Here is a 21,106-nt window from a genome sequence, read left to right as displayed (position 1 = left end):
ATTGATGCCTTTGAAATAAGGAAAGTAGCTTCTTTCTCAAGACTTTCATGCAGCCTTGCTTCATATATGTTGCCATGTATGTATCCTATCAAGACAATTTTCTTTGACTTGTTATGAACAACTTCACAGTGTGAGTCATAGAATACCACATAATAACCTATGTCAGTGATTTGACTGATGCTGAGAAGATTGTGCTTCAGTCCTTCCACTAGAGCTACATTCTCTATTGCTACTTTTCCAATTATCAAGTTGCCATATCCCAGAGTGTGTCCTACATTTCCATCTCAATAAGATATATCTGGGTCAGACTTCTTCTCAAATTCTGACAGCAGGGATTTATTTCCAGTCATGTGTCCTGAATATCCACTATCCAAGACAAGAGTATTTTTCTTGTTACCCTGCAGTTAGAGGAATAATTAATTAGAAGGATTCTTAAGGACCCACACTTGTTGGCCCTCTTTTTGGACAACTTAAGCCTTTGTGAGTCGGGAGTACTTCTGACCGTTTTTCTTTGTCAGGATTTGTCTTGTCAGAAGCAGTTTTAGTAGAACTAGAGAAATTGAGCACACAAGCAATTTTATTAAATTTAGGCAAAGTATAAATCGAATGCCAACTACTACCACAATGAACACAAGGATTTTGTGGTTTATAAAATAATGATCTACCCCTAACATCAGACTCAAGAATAGCAGTTTTCATTTTCTTACTCCTCCTGCAATCAATAGCAAGATTATTAGTATTACCACAGTAAAAATAAGTTTTTCTGGGAGCATTTGGAACAAACTTGTAATTAGAATCCTTAGAAATACCTTGTTTACCATTCTTGTTCCTTTTAGGACTTTTACTTGAGGTTTGTCAGTAATCTCAGATAATTTCTTTTTTAATTGTCTTTTAGACAAAAGTCCTGTGTTCTTTTCTTTCTTAACAGTCTTAATGGTTTCCTTGTTTTCCTTTCTTTGAGATTTATCACTTACTAATTTTTCTTGTGATGCTGATGTTGAACCCTTTTCATAGATGGATTTGGGTTCATCAGCTTCTGAAGAGATAAACTTAACAAGAGTTTTAAGGGTAGTCTTATTCTCAGTGTCAACATCCTTAATTCCATCTACATAACCAAGACATTCTTTCTAGTTTTTCTTAGAGATCATCTCATGAACCTTTTTGCCTGAAATAATCCAGGCATTAAGAGTTTTTCTCTCATTTTCTAATTCATTTTCTAACATACTGTACTTAGCTTCTAGTACCTTTGTTGTATGTTTAGCTTTCTCACATTCTTTCTGAATTTCAATCTGATTTACTAAGTTAGACTCTAACTGATAATTTCTAGACTTTAACATTTCATTTTCAGTTAACAGTCTATTATTCTCTAGAATCTTATTTTTAAAATTTCCATGGAGAGACTTAAGAATAGATTTCAGTTCAGATATATCTTCAGTATCAAAAGAGAAGAAGGAAGTTGATACCTTAGAATCAGAGGAAGCAGGATCATCAAAGCTAGCCATCAGTGCATAGCATGTATCTTCATTTTCAGAATCAGAGGAGTCCATCCAATTCTTTCTTGATATAATCAGGGCTTTGTTCTTCCCTTTGTCGTGCTTTGTCTTCTTGCACTCTGTAGCAAAGTTACCAGGTTCATCACAGTTGTAGCAGTTGATTTTCGACCTGTCTACTTTTCCAGCTTTAGAGTCCTTTCCATCTCTTCTTCCAGTTGACTTCCTTTCCCCTCCAGTGAACTTCTTCCTGAAGCTTTTATTCTTCTGATACTGTAACAACCCAAATCCGGGGTCAAGATTTGGTGTCACTAAACAATCTTTACATAAAATAAAATAATATTCAATTAACCCCTTGAATCCGGATCGTTTACAAGTTATGGTATGAAACAAGAATCTAACCTTCAACAACTTATAATAACTAGAATACAAGTGTAAATACCTTTGTACTAATTCTCTTGTCATATTCTTATAACATCTTCAACCTCTTGCAGCGGAGATTTCTCTAACTTCTGTTGTCTATCAAAGCTATTCACTTTTATCCTTATCTTTTTCTGGAAGAAATAAGAATTTACAAAGTAAGAGTGAGCCAAAAATGCCCAGCAAGTATATAATTTGAGTTTCAAACATTAATACCAAAGGAAAATTTCCGGACAAATTCTTTAAACAATTTTAAACAATTCTATTTATTTGAGTGAATTGAGCGAATAAACGTTGGCTATCATCGGCCTTTAACTATAAATCCAAAAATGACAAGCGATTCCCCGATTCATCTCCTGAATCAGGATTTTATCCGGTTTTGGAATCATAAAATTTTCGAGGGAGAATGTCGTTAATAGCGATAAACAACAAATTAGACTGGACACTAGTTCGCACCTATATCCTGCTGATCAGCCAGGATACAGTGCAGATCTATACCTACCTATATAGATCTAGGCGGGTACCCAGGATCTACGACCCATCTCAAGGATCCGGTTATATCCCGGTCTTTAGAATTAAGAACACTTAATCCCACACATCACTATCCAGCCCGTGGAGTATTTTGATGTCAAATCATTTTGAATTCAAAAAATCCCAATTCAGGATTCGCAAATAACCCGAAAGAATGGGTATTTGCTCAAGAGAGCAATCGAATTATCGGAACAATAATGAAAAGAACATGCATAATAAAAGTAATTGCAGCGAAATGTAAAACATTTAACTATTCTGAACTTAGAATAGGAACGCAAAAATAATTGTAGTATTTTTAAAGAAAGTTCAGGAATACTTGCCTCAATAAGCTTTAATCGCTATCACTGGTTGACTTTGGTTCGACTTGAACATTCGGTTTTATCGTCAAACTACTATCCCATTTTGGATACGATCCCAACACTCAGGCCCTTCGATTGGAACTTCGTTGATCTCGACGTCTAATCACCAAATCATTCCTAGTCCGATGTCGATACTCGGGTTTTCCGTCTAGGACCTACAGGGTTGAAATACCCTAATTCAGATAATCGCTTAAAATTAACATCAAATCGCAATCACTTCTACCCAAACGGTTTCATATCCCGTCTCATATTTATAGGTATTATTCAAATACACATAGCAATTATGGCTTGCACCTTCAAAACTTGATTCGGTATTTATTTTCGGAAAATACATATACTCGTTGTTTTGAAAAACAGGGTAATCGATTATTTATAAATTATCTTGTCTCAACCGCAATTAAGTTCATATAGTATAATTATATATGGTTATTCGACGTCTCCGATAATTATAGGTTATGTTCCCGTATTTTCACAATTAATTTTTACCGAACTAATTTTATTTAATTATTAAACGTAGGACTCAGATAAAAATCAACATCGCCCATTGTCGGCTCACCGAGGCTCATCACCGACGGCGATAAAATTTACGGGTTCCCGTCATATCGGGCATCCTACGTAAATTCCATCGATTATTTATAATATTATCCGCACGAAAATCTTTTTATTTCACAAAATGTTAATCAAATAATTCCTGCAAAAATTAATAAACTATTAAAACCAATCAAACACGGTAACAAGGGTGTCAAAACACACGCGCCAGGGCCGCCTCGCCGGAAAACCCGGCGGCAACCAGAAGGAACGAAACACAAAATACAGCTAGCATAAACATACACACATGAATATATATACACGCTGTATATGTATACATACGAAAAGGAGGAACAACAGAAGGCCAAGCCGAGACAAACTGGAGACAAACCGGAAATAAGAGTCGCTGAAAAGTGCCACGACGGAAACAGAGACGCGAGGGGCCGTCGGAATAAAAGAAATCGAGGAGGAAAGGAGGAGAAGGGGGAGAAAGAACAGAGGAATTAAGAGATATTAAGGAAGAGAGAAAAAATTTGAGAGAGAACCATGAGAGAGAGCACCTAGAGAATTAGGTCGGGAGGGATGAACAAAAAGGGGGGTGGGGATTCATGGATTTATTTTATATATTTTTTTTCTTCTTTCCGTGGTTATCCCGATTCGAATCGCAATTACCGATCTTGTCAATAAATAATCTACGAGTCATAATAATCCGAAAGTTTATCGGAACATATTTAAAAATTCTCAAGATAATAAAAATTAATTATCATAAATATTTCATAATTTTAAAATTATTTCTGAAACGTGCAGCCGACCCGTATTTTACAATTTTAATGATTACACGTGCAGTTAAATAAAAGCCAGAAAATTTCCGATTTTTTTTTAAAATTCTTAAAATATTCTAAACTTAATAAAATAAAATTTTCATAATTTTTGAAGCATTCTGGAATTAAATACTGATTTTGTAATTAAATGAGATCAAAAAATTATTTAAAGATAAATACTCAATAAAATATTGATTTCTAAATTTTATAAACTCCTAAAAATAATAAATAAAATTATAAAGTAATAAAAATAATTTTTGAGACAATTTTAGCATTTATAAGAATAATTATTCAATAAAATTATTTTAAGAACAAAATAATACCATATAGTTCAATAATTAATTATATAATTAAGGTTCGTATCCAACAACTACCCAAAATTAACAATAAGGTAACACACAGCTAACAGACTGATCACATATTTTATTTATTTAATAATTCGATGATTATATTTACATATCGGATCTGAAAATAGGTTACTTAGCCGCTAAGTAATTATAAAGACGATACGATTTTAATACCAGATTTGGATAATTATTAAAACAGAGCCTCTTATAAAATACTTTATACAAAAATAAGGTAATAATATCTCGCCTTTTGGGAATACGGATTTTTATCGATCTATAAAATGATTTTTGTATCGAAAATTTCACGTCGGGACTCGTACAAGTCAAACCGTACCCCGGATCGAGAAAGTCAAAACACGAAAAGTGTTCAGAATTATTAGATTAGGTTAGGAAGGAGATTTCGGAAGAGTTTCGGGTTATAAAACGCAAAAACGGTTGAAGTGGGACGATTTCTGATTCTAAAAGAAATTTTATAATTACGTGAAAATAATCATTAATAATTCTATAAATTCTTATAAAATCATATAATAATCCAAAAATTACCAGAAAAATACCAAAACCATCTATATTTTATTATGGATAATTAAGGATTAAAATATCCTAATTTTATCAGAAAAAACACCCAAATATTAATATCAATCATCAAATAATTCACCAAAAATTCACATTATAATTATTTATTAATAAAAATAATTACATAATATTTCCCAGACATTACATCCTTCCCCCTTAAAAGGATTTTGTCCTCAGAATCATGCTAAGGAGCAGACCATGATATTTTCCAAGTATTTCTCTTATAATTTCTCATGTCTCATCACTTTAATCACAACTCAACGGTCTCTTACCGACATCAAATCTATCAGTTACTCACGTAATCTGACTTAAACCTTTATTTTATACATAAGGAGCTAAATTACATCTTCTTAGTCATATACATTTGAACATCTTATGAACTCGTTATGCCCGTAACGACAGGCCAACTCATTCACAATCACTCTATCTATCTCATTGCCTCAAAAGACTAACTTAATTTGTACTAATCTGCTTCTCTTTCTAATTCTAATAATTTGCGTTAGTGAATACCTTCCATTTTCACCGACTGTTCTACTTTACTTCTCATGTCTCTTTCCATTCGATTAGCCTGACTTATGATCGTTTTCAATCATATTCGAGAATCTTTAATCGATCTCTTGTACTTTTCATTCATCTGTGTTCGATATACTGAGCTTATGGCATCTTATGCTTCAAAATGTCCTACATCTATTTAAAAGCTTAAACTTCAAGGAAAAATTTCAACAATTGCATTTAAATTACTACTTAACAGTATATCCCAATTTCTTTTCAACTACTATCAAGTATATTCATCGAGCGAGAATCTTTTACTATCTGAAAGGAGATATATTAATTTGGAATGGGATGAATCATAACTTTATTCAAAACCGAATTCCTGGTAATAATACTCATTTTGTTGTCATATCAAATTAGATATTAATATGAACTTTGATGCTCATAACATTCCATACGGAAGTCAACATCAATCATCTATATTAATACCACCTTTGATATCTAACAACAAGGTAAGTATTATCATAAACCAGAAACTGAATCAAAACTTGTTCTTCAATTTCTAAATTTTTCAATTCCTTTATCCACTCCCCAGAATTCTTAGTGATACTCATTCTTTCTTTTCTACTCAAGACATATGTCTCTAGATGGCCCTTGTCTGGTTGGTAATTAACCAAATCTCCATAGCTCATAACCAATTATGACCTGAATTCATACATTTGAAGCTTAGGATGCAGTTGTTATTTTTCAATCCTTCGTAGGCATATCTTCAAGCGTTCAACTTGGTCTTCCTTAGTCCTCGAATTGTTATCAATAAATACAATTACACTATCAAAATACTCCATATACACTATGTTCATTTAATTCTTCAGGAACGACGGCTATATAACATCATTAGAACTCACAATCAATGCGTAACTTCATAGTTCCATTTCCTTTTTCCCATGACCACTTTTGTGCATAGCGCGAAACACTCTTTATTTCATTATTCTTTCATTCCACACTCCTGAAGTTTCCTTCACTCATTAATTCATCCCTACCGGGTCATATGATACAGGCTTTTGACACCAACTCGACTCTGTGTAGTAACCGACGAGAAATTCTAACTTCATTCCTCGGGGTAGCCTTGGTAAATCATTCGTTCGAACCTTCGAGACTTCCCCTTAATTCTAAAGAATTCCAATATGAGATTTATTGTAACAGTCTTTTCTAACAGTTCGCCACTAATACCTTTGTTTAATCTTCCCTGTTTACACGCATTCCTTGAATAAAATTCATATCTTCAATTATCGGCGTTTCACTTCATTCTCCTATCAGTTCTGGCACAATTGACGTTCACAACTTGCATATATCCTGGACTATTTTATAAAGTTTCTTTATCATCCTTTTGATTCCACTTCTTTTCTTCATTAGTTCTTCATTCTCATTATTCATTATCTCTTTTAAACATAAGGAATTTCTTTTTCTTGATAAAATCAATCTATTCATTATTCGATAAACCATTTCTGGAGTTAACACTGGAATGAAGGCTTTTATTTATAATATTTATATTTTTACTAACAGACTTATCAAAATTCATTGGTAGCTATTTTCTTGGCCTCGCTTAAGTCACCATTGATCGCATATTTGGTTTTCCTCAATTGATCAATATTTCTTTTTTCCTGAGTTCACATGCGGACTTCGTCAGTCTCTGCCTTACATTGGATACTTGGATTTGCGAGTTTCCCAGTATTTTACAGCATCTTCCATTAAATCATAATTCGACATGGAGGTACATTCACGTCCTTCATGGGGTATTATTACAGATGGTAACATTTCTTTGCTCTATCTTGGATCTTCGGTTCTTGCAAACGTTCTTTCCACTAATTTACAATAGCTTCCATTAAATCATCATTTGATATGGGTATACATCCAAGTCCTTCCTGGAACGCTATTACAGATTATAGAATCTCTTTACTTTATCTCGAACCTTCAGTTCCTGAAAATATTCCTCTTACTAGCATGTACCAATAACTTTATGTTCCTCTTATTTGTCGAAAATGGCGTATTCATCTAGATAAAATTTTGCACAGGCTTGCAGTAACATCACGCTACTTTTACTAAATTTCCAATTTCTGCTAATGCCATTACTTCCTCCAAATTGCTAATTGCTTTGATTTCGGATCTGAAAATCATGTCAGAATTTGACTTAATCTAATTGGAATTGATATCCATTTAACTGATCATTAGTTGGTAAAGTTAATCAATTAACTCTTTTACTTGATCAATTAAACCAAGTGAAGACTAGCTAACTCGAATCAAAGACCAATTATATAAAGTCGGTTTGATCATGACAGCCTTTTTTTGAGAACCGAAATCGCAATCATTTGGAGTATCAATGGAAATGAAAATATACTTCTTTATCCTTAAATGTAAGGTAATTTCTGAAAATTTGTGCAGCACTTCCCCCATATCATCGACTACCAGTTGGACTCAAGCCGACACCATCAATCAACCAAATCGTCCACAATCATATCCATCCACTTCCATCAATCAAATTCATCCATTCACCATAATTCAAACTATATCATTTTGATCAGCATATGTATTATGAACTAGCACAATATATATCTTTTTAATTGGAATTAAGTCTTAAACCAACGATGATGATTAATATACCCATATCTTTCTCAGTTCTTTCAGAATATTACAAATTGTTATTAATGAACTTAAAATTTAGCTCGTTATTTCTCAAAAAATTTATTCTGCAAATATTTTAACTTATTTCTTGTCATTACTAATTGCAGATAGTTACTTTTAAGAATGATGTCGCATCCTTCAACTAATCACACCAATCCTCTATCTTTGACGATACACACTTAATTTCATTAATTAATATGTTCATCTTTTAAATAAACACGCATGGTTTTTATTGTTATCGTCACAATCTAGTGGATACTCAATCGTTAGATCATTATTTCTTAAAAGGTTTCACGGTCGAGTCAACATTGCTTCATCTCCACTTATGTTCCCGTATTGAACTTTCGTCATTAGTCCGGTTATGGGTATTAAATTCACCATAACTTATTTACTCATGTTAGGTAACTTCACAATTTCTTGAAGCACACGTTCGAAATTTGGTTGCAATTAAGATTCCTTCTATCTTGAATCTTCACGACAAATATCTTCCTGTGACGAAAGGATGCTTCACGTATTAATCGCCTGTCTGAGTCATTGTTCAGAATTCCCTTGATCTTCGATTATCGTCCCGACCCTCGTTTGCTTTGTCTGATGCATACAGCCTTACTTCCTTATTTTATAATTAATTTATTTGTTACGGTTCGCCAACCATTCATTTCACGTCAAATTCTCCTGCCTTAAAACGCAATGTCAAATTCTCCTGATTTAAAGCGCATCGTTACTGCAATCTACCGTACGGACGAGATCCCCATAACAAGAATAACTGTCTGACTTGATATCTTTGCCACGACCACCATATCGATGCATCCATTCTTCCCTGCTCGCAGATGTTCACCATTTATCGGGTTACAGTCGTATCTATGTTCGTTATATGATTCCACATACCACACTATTTCATTTCTTTTAAAATCATCAGAGAACAGACTCTACGCAAGAGGAGAGTTTGCGAATATGAATTTTATTTAAAAGAATCGGATAAGGAATAACAATGCAATAAACAGTTGGAAGAATCTGTAAATCAATAAATTGAAGGAAGAAAAGAAATGAGTGAAGAATGAGACAACCATATTCGTACTCAAGATGGCCAGTCATTCATACTATATGGCATACAGCACATGATTAGGTGGTGTTCCACCAGACTCCTCGTCATTTCGACAAAGCGTCACATCACACACTGTTTGTCTCAATCAGAAAACAATATTTTGAGAAGAGAAATAATTCAGAAGGAATACAATAAATTTTCTTTCATTTTCGCCCCCTACGATTTATCAATAGAAGAAGCTCATGCGTATTCAAGAATTAAGAAGAACATATGTTATCGTATTAGAAGAAAGAATGTCAGTGTTGATCACCTTGCACGCTTCACCTACATATGCCTTAAGGATCATTCAAATACAGGTTCACAGTTCAAGTCACATTATTGCTTCAGAATGCTGTCTGGAAATGCCTTCACATCAAATATTTTGATGATTCGACCATAAGCGCATCCTTACAAAATTTATAATTATTACTTCCGATTTTATCTATGCCGCGTAGAATAACAATCGGTCCCGCAACGTCTCAACTTCGTCGATAGGAATACGATTCTTCTCCAATTATCTGAAAAAAATCTTTCATTTTCTTTAATCATCCTTTATCCACTCGAATTATGATTCTCGTTAAATTTTAATAATTTCATGAATTGGGTAAATAATGTTTTAACTTGTTGGTTCAATCACTAATACTATTAAACAAATTTTATGTTTGTTTTTCATGAAAACTTTAAACTTTCTTCTTACTAGTGGGTCTACTTGGTCCTCCAGATTAACAATACCGGGTCTAATTCCCTTCTTCTTTTTAGGTCATTTTATGTCTATAATAACAAGAACTTAAGTAGTAATTCGACAACCAAATTGTAAAACTCATTTTATGCAAAAGATCTTCTAAAAGTTTATTAAGAAAATCTTTTCTGAAATCTCATTTTAAAATTTTGAAAATCAAATATTTGGTCGTCATTGCTATATAAGTTACTCGCTATTCTTATGATCCGCTAATGAAATATCTAATTAAAAGAATGCCCATATAAGGGTATCTCCATTTTGGTACATCTTCTACTTCTCCTTGAATTCTGTTCATATTTATTAATCGACGAAACTTAATTTATCGTTGTATATCATTTTATTCGCAATTCTACCGCAATGCTGACATCTAGTACTATCTTTGACATTCTTGTCATCGTCCTTGACGTTATGGTTACAACCACGCAGGCGATTCGACGTTTTTTCTATAGATAGGGTCGTACCTTCTTGCTAGTCTTACCTATATCTAGTAAGGTAAATATCATTCCTTGCGCAGCTCCCGATAAGTGATAAGAATCTTCTCGAACGTTGGTTCTTCATCAGCTTCCATCAACTGGTTGCCTTTGGCATGGAATTCGTTCTACTACCTAATTCTAAGTTAAATCGTACTAAACCTTACCTAGCCTCTTTTACACGAAGTTCTCACAAGTCTCAATTGCATGTTTCCTTAAAATCACATGAAAAATTGGGTAACATACCCAATCTCCGTCGATCTGTCGATTCCTCATTACTGTAGGATCTGAGAACTCAATGTATCTATAGCGTTGCGATATTTGCCCTACACTTCCCTCAATAATCTTATCTTACTCATTCCATATCGGATCTGTTAACCCTAATTCCCACTCAACTCAACTCAACACGAACATGCCTAGCTTTTTCCTATCTTATATGGCCTATCACTCCTATCTTACCCTCACCTATTCTTATTTCAGTGACCAATAACCTGTAGCTCTGATGCCAACATGTAACAACCCAAATCCGGGGTCAAGATTTGGTGTCACTAAACAATCTTTACATAAAATAAAAGAATATTCAATTAACCTCTTGAATCCGGATCGTTTACAGGTTATGGTATGAAACAAGAATCTAACCTTCTACAACTTACAATAACTAGAATACAAGTGTAAATACCTTTGTACCAATGCTCTTGTCATATTCTTCTAACATCTTCAACCTCTCGCAGCGGAGATTTCTCTAACTTCTGCTGTCTATCAAAGCTATTCACTTTTATCCTTATCTGTTTCTGGAAGAAATAAGAATTTACAAAGCAAGAGTGAGCCAAAAATGCCTAGCAAGTATATAATTTGAGTTTCAAGCATTAATACCAAAGGAAAATTTCCGGACAAAATCTTTAAACAATTTTAAAAAATTTTATTTATTTGAGTGAGTTGAGCGAATAAATGTTGGTTGTCATCAGCCTTTAACTATAAATCCAAAATTGACAAGCGATTCCCCGATTCATCTCCTGAATCAGGGTTTTGTCAAATTTTGGAATCATAAACTTTTCGAGGGAGAATGTCGTTAATGGCGATCAACAACAAATTAGACTGGACACTAGTTCGCACCTATATCTTGCTGATCAGCCAGAATATAGTGCATATCTATACCTACCTGTATAGATCCATTCGGGTACCGAGGATGTAATATCCGGGATATATCGTGTAATTATTTTTGCTATTATACAATTATTATGTGTGTTCAGTATATATTCTGTGAGTTAATTGTTAAGTGTTACCTGTACTTGAATATTCAAAAATAATATTAATTGAGTATTTTAATTTTTATATGTCCAAAATAAAATATAGATAATTGTCATATCTTCCTAATTATTTTTATGTTGGTTTATGGATTTATAAGAATCATATGAAATTTCTAAAATCTTTTTCCGGGTAATTAAAATCTATTTTATAAAAACGGGAACCAACCGACGTCAACCGTTGTTACGTTTTTGGAACCCGAAATTCTTTCGAGAACTCCTTCATAACCTAATTGTAATATTCCGAGCATATTCCATGTTTCGACTTTTTCGATCCGGCTTACGGTTTATCCTGCGCGGGTCCCGGCGCAACATTTTCGATACAATATTCGTTTCGGTAAATCAATAAAACCCGTATTTTCGATAAACGGGAGCTTTTTATTAAACTATCCCAATTATCACTTCGTAATACGTGTAACCAGGCGCTGAGACCAAGACCGCAGTACAAATTGTACTAATTTGGATAATTATCCCGAAAACCGATACCGTTTGGATCAGTTTTTACAGATAAATGTACTGTTTTATATCCGGAATGATCCAACGGGATACAAATTTTCCATAATTATAAATAGCCTTTTACCGTATTTTATTTCGTATCAAAAATCATTTGCAGATAGTTAATTATATAATTTTCAGAGAAAAACCCTAATTACATAAACTGTTCTAAGAATCAAACAGCAAAACGAAGGCGTTACCGATCTCTGTTTTTAAAGCTTGAGTAACCAAAACGAAGGATTTGAGGTGTTCTATCAGATTCTGAGCTTTATTTCACTGCAGAAATCAAGGGTATTTTTCTAAAAATTTATTTATTTTCGAATTTATTTTATTAAAAATATGAATTTTTGTTCGGATGATTATTTGTATGATTTGATGATTGCATGTTGTAGAGCTTGTTTTCCTGATGATTTTTATATGTCATACGTCTGATTTGGAGTTCAATAACATGCTCAAAAGTGGGTTTAATTTTCGAATTTCAAAATTAGGGTTTATAACCCGTATGAATGTTTTCAATTGAAATTTGGGGGTTTTTGATTCAGGGGTTATTAGCTGTTGATTTATAGTGGGTTGTGTTCCTTATAAAATTTGCAATCGATTGATATATAGCTCGTTAACAGAGGATGCTTGAATCGAAGGGAGTTGTGTTTTAAAGATTTGCGATGTTCGCCGGAAACCGGCGATGTTCTTGGCCAATTTCCGGCCAGAACAGGGATGATTAGAATGTTTTGAATGCATGAACAAGTTCCTGGTGTTGTGTAGTGTTGATCTGGAGGTGTTGGTGGGGTGAGGACGCCGGGATCGTCTTCTCCGGCCACCCCCGATTTTCCGGCAACTGAAACTGCAAAATTGCAGTTTAGTCCCTGTATTTTTGAAGATGGTGAAGTTTAGTCCCTGTAGTTTGCAAAGTTTTCAAAAATAGGATTCCTGTTTATAAAATGTTTAAAAATCATATTTTCTATTTATTTTTATTATAAAAATTTATTTTTAATTTCTGAAAATTCTGAAAATTATTATTTTAATTCCGAAAATTATTTTTAATTCATAAATAAATCTGAATTAATTAGTTAATTAATTTCAGTTAATTTATAATTGATTAATTGTTCAATTAATTCAAAAATTAATTGATTAGTTGATTTAATTAATTATTAATTGATTTTAATTAGTTATTTAATTAGATTTAATTATTTAAAAATGATTGTAAAATTCTGAAAAATAGTTTCGAGCTTTAAAATATTATTCTAAATTATTTCCAAGGCTCGATAATTATTCTAAAATTATTTCGGAGCCAGAATGGGCCAACCGAACCCTGTTTATTAACCCGAAATTAATCCAACGACCCGTTTTAATTCCGAAAAATGTTTTAAAAATCATTTTAAATACCCGAAAGCATAGTTATGACCCGAGACTTCTTTATAGATGATATGTCATTGATTACGTGATGTATTATGTGTTATATGTGACCTGTTGTTTGACTATCGGTCTATATATTCGGTGTTTACTTGGTTATTGCATAGATTTCAATCCGTTAATCGGATTTGGGTAAAACGAAGGGTAGATAGAAGTATGTGTTGAATAGAATCCTGTGAGTTGATGATTGATAGATGCTTATGATATGTGAGCAGAAGAGGCAAGGCGTAGGAAAGAGAAACAGGTAGTTGAGGAGTAAGACGATTGAGATTGAAAGCAAGTGCAGGATAGTAAGCTAATATCAGGCAAGTGTTCTGAACTTTCTCGAGATATTGTAATTCTTGATAGTCTTGTTGACATTGCAAGTGCTTTGAAGCACGGAAACCTAAATCCTGATTTCAGTTATTGTTCTTGAGCTATGAACCATATTCTTTCTAAGCCATTGATTATTGTATACCCAAACACGAACCACAAATCTACGATACTACTCCATAAATACATACAAACTAAATACCAGACACTGAACTGAATTATTATATACTCAATCCATGATATCTTATGCTTTGAAAGACCAAATCCTTGAAACCCTGAAACGTGGTTTCCTTTGTTATCCAATTCTTTCATTACCCAGCATTCAAGCTTTGAAAGTACCTTGTTGATCCTTACAAGGATTGAAACCCTTTCATTGTTAAACATTTATTGTTGTTAATTGAAACCCTTTCATTGTTAAACATTTATTGTTGTTAATGATATTGGTTATTGTTTATTATTGCATATTCTGTTATTATGCTAGAATTGGATTGTTTTTATAAAATTGTGGACCAGATTCGTGGTCAGACCATATAATGGTCAAGTTAGGCCAATGTGTGCCTTGGATCCAGTAGTTAGAGCAATGCTGTGTGCCTTGCTCGGGGTTAGTGCGTGATTGATCAGCAGCCTAACCTTGGTTTTAAATTAAAAGTATAATATCCAATTCTAAATCATAATCCATTGCTCACTTGATATCATAACCATATTCACCTGATGATCATTATTCTCAGTTTTATCATTGTGACTTGCTGAGCTAGTTAGCTCATTTGTGCGATGTTGTTTATATTCTTTCCAGTTAAAAAGGAACCAGTTGGTAAAGAGGATCCCCAGTCCCGCGCGAGAGCTAGGGGTTCAGGTTGAGAAAGCTGAGCTAGTAGGCTTCTTTTGGAATAATTTAAGTTTGTAAAAGTTTGTAATAATGTTTAATACTCAGTTTGAATTTGAAATAGTTGGGATTTGAACGGTTTGTAATATATTAGTGTGTTTGGCTTGTGTGCATACTTTAACCTGTTGCGGTCCGTGGTGGTTGGTAAGTAGGGTCATTGCATATATTATTATTATCTTTATTATTGTTATAAGCAGGTTATAATTAAGGTGTGTGTGTGGACCCCAAACTTCTGACCCGGATTAGGAGGGCGCCATAGGTTTGGTATCAGAGCCACAGGTTATAAGTCACTGACACAAGCCTAGGTTAACGGGAATGGGTAGAAGGTTAGGATTAGAAGTAAGGCATAGGATGATAGAACGTTGAGAGGTTGAGTGTTTCGGTATAACCAGTATTAGTATAGTTTGCGTCGTGGTACGAGATTTTTATATTACGATATAATTTCAGATAGCAGAGATGGCCGACTCTTTTATTCCCGTATCAGCTGATCACTCAGAGCCTTCAGTTGGAGCACCAGCATCGGATCCACGTCCTGTGATTCCACCAGCATTGGCTATTCTACCTCCACCGGTATTGCAGCCCGTACCATTGCAGGTTATTCCACCTCCAGGCATGAGGCCACCTGTCAGAGGACCCCCACCTGCTGATTCAGGCTTTACTAGTCATTCAGTCATAGGAGTACCTTTCCAGTTCTCTTCCTATCCTGTCCCATATCATCAGTTTGAGGCTTGCCTTATGGAGCAGCGATTCCTACAGGGTCAGATCCAGGAGTTATTGCATATCATACGTACCAGAGAGATGGGGAGTGGTGAGAGGCGACTTAGGGAGAGGCTCCAGGCGTTTCGTAGAGCAGCTGCTGTGAGGATTGCTGAGGCTACACATGAGGACATCACCCCTGATTTCCTAGTAGAGTGGGCTAAGTGGGTTCTAGAGGAGCTTGAGGAGATAGGAGGTCCAGATTTGCCATGAGCCAGAGATTCAGAGATGGAGATACTGAGTAGTATTGTATGGTTATGTAGTATGGACAGTAGTGTGTAGTGTGTATCAGAAGACTTTTGAGTTGTATTTATAGACTAACGATGCTGACTAGTGAGTAGGTTGTTGTACCCTTTCTGCTTTTACTTTTGAAGCGTCTTTACGCTTGTACTACCTAAAACTTTTGATCTATATATCAGTACCTTTTCCTTTCCAACACTGTCATTTATTTTATTGCACCTGTTTTACTTTACCTTATTTATGGCACCAGTATACCCTGTGATACCATGTACCCTATTTTCTCTAACTGTTTATATTCTGTAAAGAAGTATGCAATTTACTTAGTTACAACTGTTTTCAAAAAGAGATATTCTTGTTTTCCAAAACTTTTCTTTTATGCAAATATTTGATTCAAAAGCTAAATAAATTGATTGATTCTTTACAGAAAATGCCTCCCAAAAGAAATACCCGCACCAACACCCAGAATGAAGAAACCAACAACAACAACAATAACAATCAAAATGATATAAACCAGAATGTGAACCCAGGACCCATGGACCCAGCAATAGCCCAGATTCTTCAAATCTTGGCCCAACAAACAGTTCACCTGGCACAACAACAGCAGAGACAGACCAATCCCCAGATAACTTTCAAAACTTTTCAGGCAATAAACCCACCAGAATTCAAGGGTTCCTTAGAGCCAATTGAAGCAAATGTTTGGTTAAAGGAAATAGAAAAGGCATTTGCCTTGGTGAAAGTGAAAGAGGAACAGAAGGTTGAGTTTGCAAGTTACTATCTGAAGAATGAGGCCACCTATTGGTGGGAAATGGTGAAGACATTGGAAGGCACAGATGTTATTAGTTGGGAAAGGTTCAAGAAATTGTTTTTAAAAAAGTATTTTCCTCAGTTTGTTCAGGATCAAATGGAGCTGAAGTTTTTAGAGTTAAAGCAAGGGAATATGTCGGTAACAGATTATGAAGGGAAGTTTGAGGAATTGTCAAGGTATGTGCCGTCGTATGTTGATACTAATAGAAAGAAAGCTAAGAGATTCCAGCAAGGCTTGAAGTCATGGATCAGAGGGAAGGTAGCTATTTTTGAATTGGATACCTACGCCGGGGTTGTACAGAAAGCTATGATCGCAGAGACAGAGAGTGAGATGTTCCAGAAAGATAAGGAAAGCAAGAAAAGGAAAGTTGAGGGAAGTGAGGGTCAGTCACAAACAGGGAAGTTTCCAAATTTTAAGAAGGGCAAGTTTCAGCCAGGGAGAAATTTTAATTTCAGGAGACAAAATGCACGAGACGGAGGCCAGGGCAATCGTCCAGCTAATGTGAATTGCCGAATCGGTTGAGATTAACTTTTCCAGATTGTCAAGTATGTGGAAAGAAGCATGGAGGAGTTTGTAACAAGTTGAATGTGGTATGTTTTAAATGCAACCAGAAAGGGCACTACTCGAGGGAGTGCCAAAATCAGCCAGCAAGAGAGCCAGCAAATAAAGATCAACCTATCCGGAATCCAGCAGTGAAAGTTCCAGTCATTGGATTTACATGCTTTAAATATGGGAAGCCAGGACATATGGCCAGGGATTGCAAGACACCAGCCCCAGTTAGTAACGTATTGAGAATTATGGGATCTACCCCAGCAGTAAATGAGACTCCAAGGGCTAGAGTTTTCGACATGTCAGTGAAAGATGCTATCCAGGATACGGATGTCGTGGCAGGTACGCTTAATGTGAATTCTTTATGTGCCAAAGTGTTAATAGATTCGGGAGCAACTCGATCGTTTGTTTCACAAGATTTTGTTAGTAAGTTAAATTGTCCAATTGGGTATTTAAATGAAATAATGACTGTGGAATTAGCAAATCAAGAACGTGTAACTGTTAACCAAGTTTGTGGGAATTGTGTAGATTTGATACCGTTTAAGTTAGGAGAATTTGACGTTATATTAGGAATGGATTAGTTATCTAAGCATGATGCTCAGATAGATTATCGAAATAAGAAAGTAATGGTGAAAACGCCAGACGAAAGAATAGTAACGTTCAAGGGACAGAATCAGGTAAAGAAGTTCTTAACGATGATTCAAGCCAAGAAGTTACTACGGCAAGGATGCGAGCATTTCGTAGCATACGTGATTGACAAAAGTCAGGAGCCAGCAAAACTTGAAGATATCCCAGTAGTGAATGAATTTCCAGACGTATTTCCCGACGAATTGCCAGGACTTCCTCCAGATAGAGAAATTGAATTTGCGATCGACTTAGCACCTGGAACAGAACCAGTATCCAAAGCCCCGTACAGAATGGCGCCTGTTGAAATGAAAGAGCTAGCAAAGCAATTGCAGGAATTGTTAGAAAAAGGAGTAATCAGACCCAGCGTATCCCCGTGGGGAGCCCCGGTATTATTTGTCAAGAAGAAAGATGGAAGCATGAGACTGTGCATCGACTATAGGGAGCTCAACAAATTGACGATTAAGAATAAGTATCCGTTACCCAGAATTGATGATTTATTTGACCAATTGAAGGGAGCCAAGTATTTCTCCAAAATCGATTTAAGATCGGGATATCATCAACTGAAGATCAAACCAGAAGATATACCAAAGACAGCTTTCAGAACAAGGTATGGACATTACGAGTTTTTAGTGATGTCTTTTGGATTGACCAACGCCTCAGCAGCGTTTATGGACCTGATGAACAGAATTTTCAAGGAATATTTGGACAAGTTCGTTATAGTATTTATAGACGATATTTTGATCTATTCAAAGACGGAGGAGGATCATGCGGAACATTTAAGGACACCTTTGGAGATTTTAAGGAAAAAGAAGTTATATGCTAAATTGTCGAAGTGTGAGTTTTGGCTACAAGAAGTTCAGTTCTTAGGACACATAGTCAGTAACGAAGGAATCAAAGTGGACCCAGCAAAGATCGAGGCAATTACGAATTGGGAAAGACCGAGAACACCCACTGAGGTAAGAAGTTTCTTGGGATTGGCAGGATATTATCGACGATTCGTTCAGAATTTCTCAAGGATTGCCACACCATTAACAAAGCTTACATGAAAGAATGAAAAGTTTATATGGAATGACAAGTGCGAAGAAAGTTTTCAGGAATTGAAGCGGAGATTAATCACAACACCTGTTTTATCACTTCCAGACAATCAAGGGAATTTCGTAATTTATAGCGATGCTTCCTACAAAGGATTAGGATGTGTTCTTATGCAGCACGATAAGGTGATTGCGTATGCGTCAAGGCAATTGAAACCACACGAACAAAAGTATCCTACTCATGACTTGGAGCTAGCAGCTATAGTTTTTGCTTTGAAGATTTGGAGACATTATTTGTATGGAGAAAAGTGTGAGATTTTCACGGATCACAAAAGTTTGAAATATATATTTACCTAGAAGGAACTTAATATGAGGCAAAGGAGATGGTTAGAATTGATCAAGGATTATGATTGCTCGATTAATTATCATCCCGGTAAGGCGAACGTGGTGGCAGACGCATTAAGTCGGAAGGAAAAGTTAAATGAATTATCAGTACATGAAGATATATATAAGGAATTTCAGAAATTGGAATTGGAAATTAGAGTTTGCGAGCCTGAGAAAGCGAAAGTGTACAGTATGACTTTCCAGCCGGAGTTGTTGGAGAAAATAAAGAAATGTCAGAAAGATGTAATGGATCAAGATATAAATCGTTTGATAGGTGAAGAATTATGCACACAGAAGGATGATCAAGGCATTTTGAGATTTTCATCTAGAATCTGGATTCCACCAGTGACAGAGTTAAAGAATGAAATTTTACAAGAAGCACATAGTTCAAGATATTCCATCCATCCAGGGAGTACCAAAATGTACAGAGATTTAAAGAAGAACTATTGGTGGCCAGATATGAAGAGGGAAATTGCGGAATGGGTTATCAAATGTTATACCTGTCAGAGAGTTAAAGCAGAGCATCAAAGACCAAGTGGATTGCTACAGCCATTGGAGATTCCAGAGTGGAAGTGGGAACATATTACCATGGATTTCATAGTTGGATTACCAAGGACAAGAGCTAATCATGATGCCATTTGGGTTATAGTGGATAGACTTACCAAGTCAGCTCATTTTTTGCCTATAAATGAAAGATTTTCGCTCGACAAGTTGGTCCATATGTACCTAAAAGAAATTGTAGTTCGTCATGGAGTTCCAGTGTCTATCGTATCTGATCGAGATCCAAGGTTTAATTCAAGATTCTGGAAGAGTTTTCAAGAATGTTTGGGAACAAGACTGAATATGAGTACAACTTATCACCCCCAAACGGATGGCCAAAGTGAAAGAACGATCCAGACAATCGAGGATATGTTACGTGTTTGTGCTATTGATTTCAAAGGAAGTTGGGACGAACATTTACCCCTGGTAGAATTTGCTTATAACAACAGTTATCACGCCAGCATTGGGATGCCACCTTATGAAGCCCTTTATGGACGCAAATGTAGATCTCCATTATATTGGAACGAAGTAGGAGAACGCAAAATACTCGGACCTGAATTGGTGCAACAGACAAAGGAAGTTGTTGAAATTATCCAGAAGAGATTAATAGCCGCACAAAATCGTCAGAGGAGATATGCAGACCTGTCAAGGAAAGACATGGAATTTGAAGAAGGGAGCTTGGTATTATTGAAAGTATCACCGTGGAAAGGACTAACGAGGTTTGGGAAGAAAGGGAAGCTAAGCCCAAGATATGTCGGACCTTTTGAGATCCTAAAGCGCGTTGGAAAAGTAGCTTACGAATTGGCGTTACCTCCGCACATGGAGCACATTCACAATGTTTTTCATGTATCGATGCTCAAGAAATATAATCCAGACTCCAGGCATGTAATAGAATATGAGCCAATAAAGCTTCAGGCAGATTTATCATATGTAGAGAGTCCGATAGAGATTCTAGAGGCAAGAGAGAAAGTATTGAGAAATAAAGTGGTAAAGTTAGTAAGAGTATTGTGGAGAAACCCAAAGGTTGAAGAGTCAACCTGGGAGTTAGAAAGTGATATGAGAGAAAAGTACCCTCATTTATTTTCTTAGAAGATTCTGAGGACAGAATCCTTTTAAGGGGGGAAGGATGTAATATCCGGGATATATCGTGTAATTATTTTTGCTATTATACAATTATTATGTGTGTTCAGTATATATTCTGTGAGTTAATTGTTAAGTGTTACCTGTACTTGAATATTCA

This window comes from Apium graveolens, chromosome 10 (genome assembly GCF_009905375.1).
Source record: "Apium graveolens cultivar Ventura chromosome 10, ASM990537v1, whole genome shotgun sequence".
NCBI classification, from domain to species: domain Eukaryota; kingdom Viridiplantae; phylum Streptophyta; class Magnoliopsida; order Apiales; family Apiaceae; genus Apium; species Apium graveolens.
Note: the sequence above shows the minus strand (reverse complement) of the source record.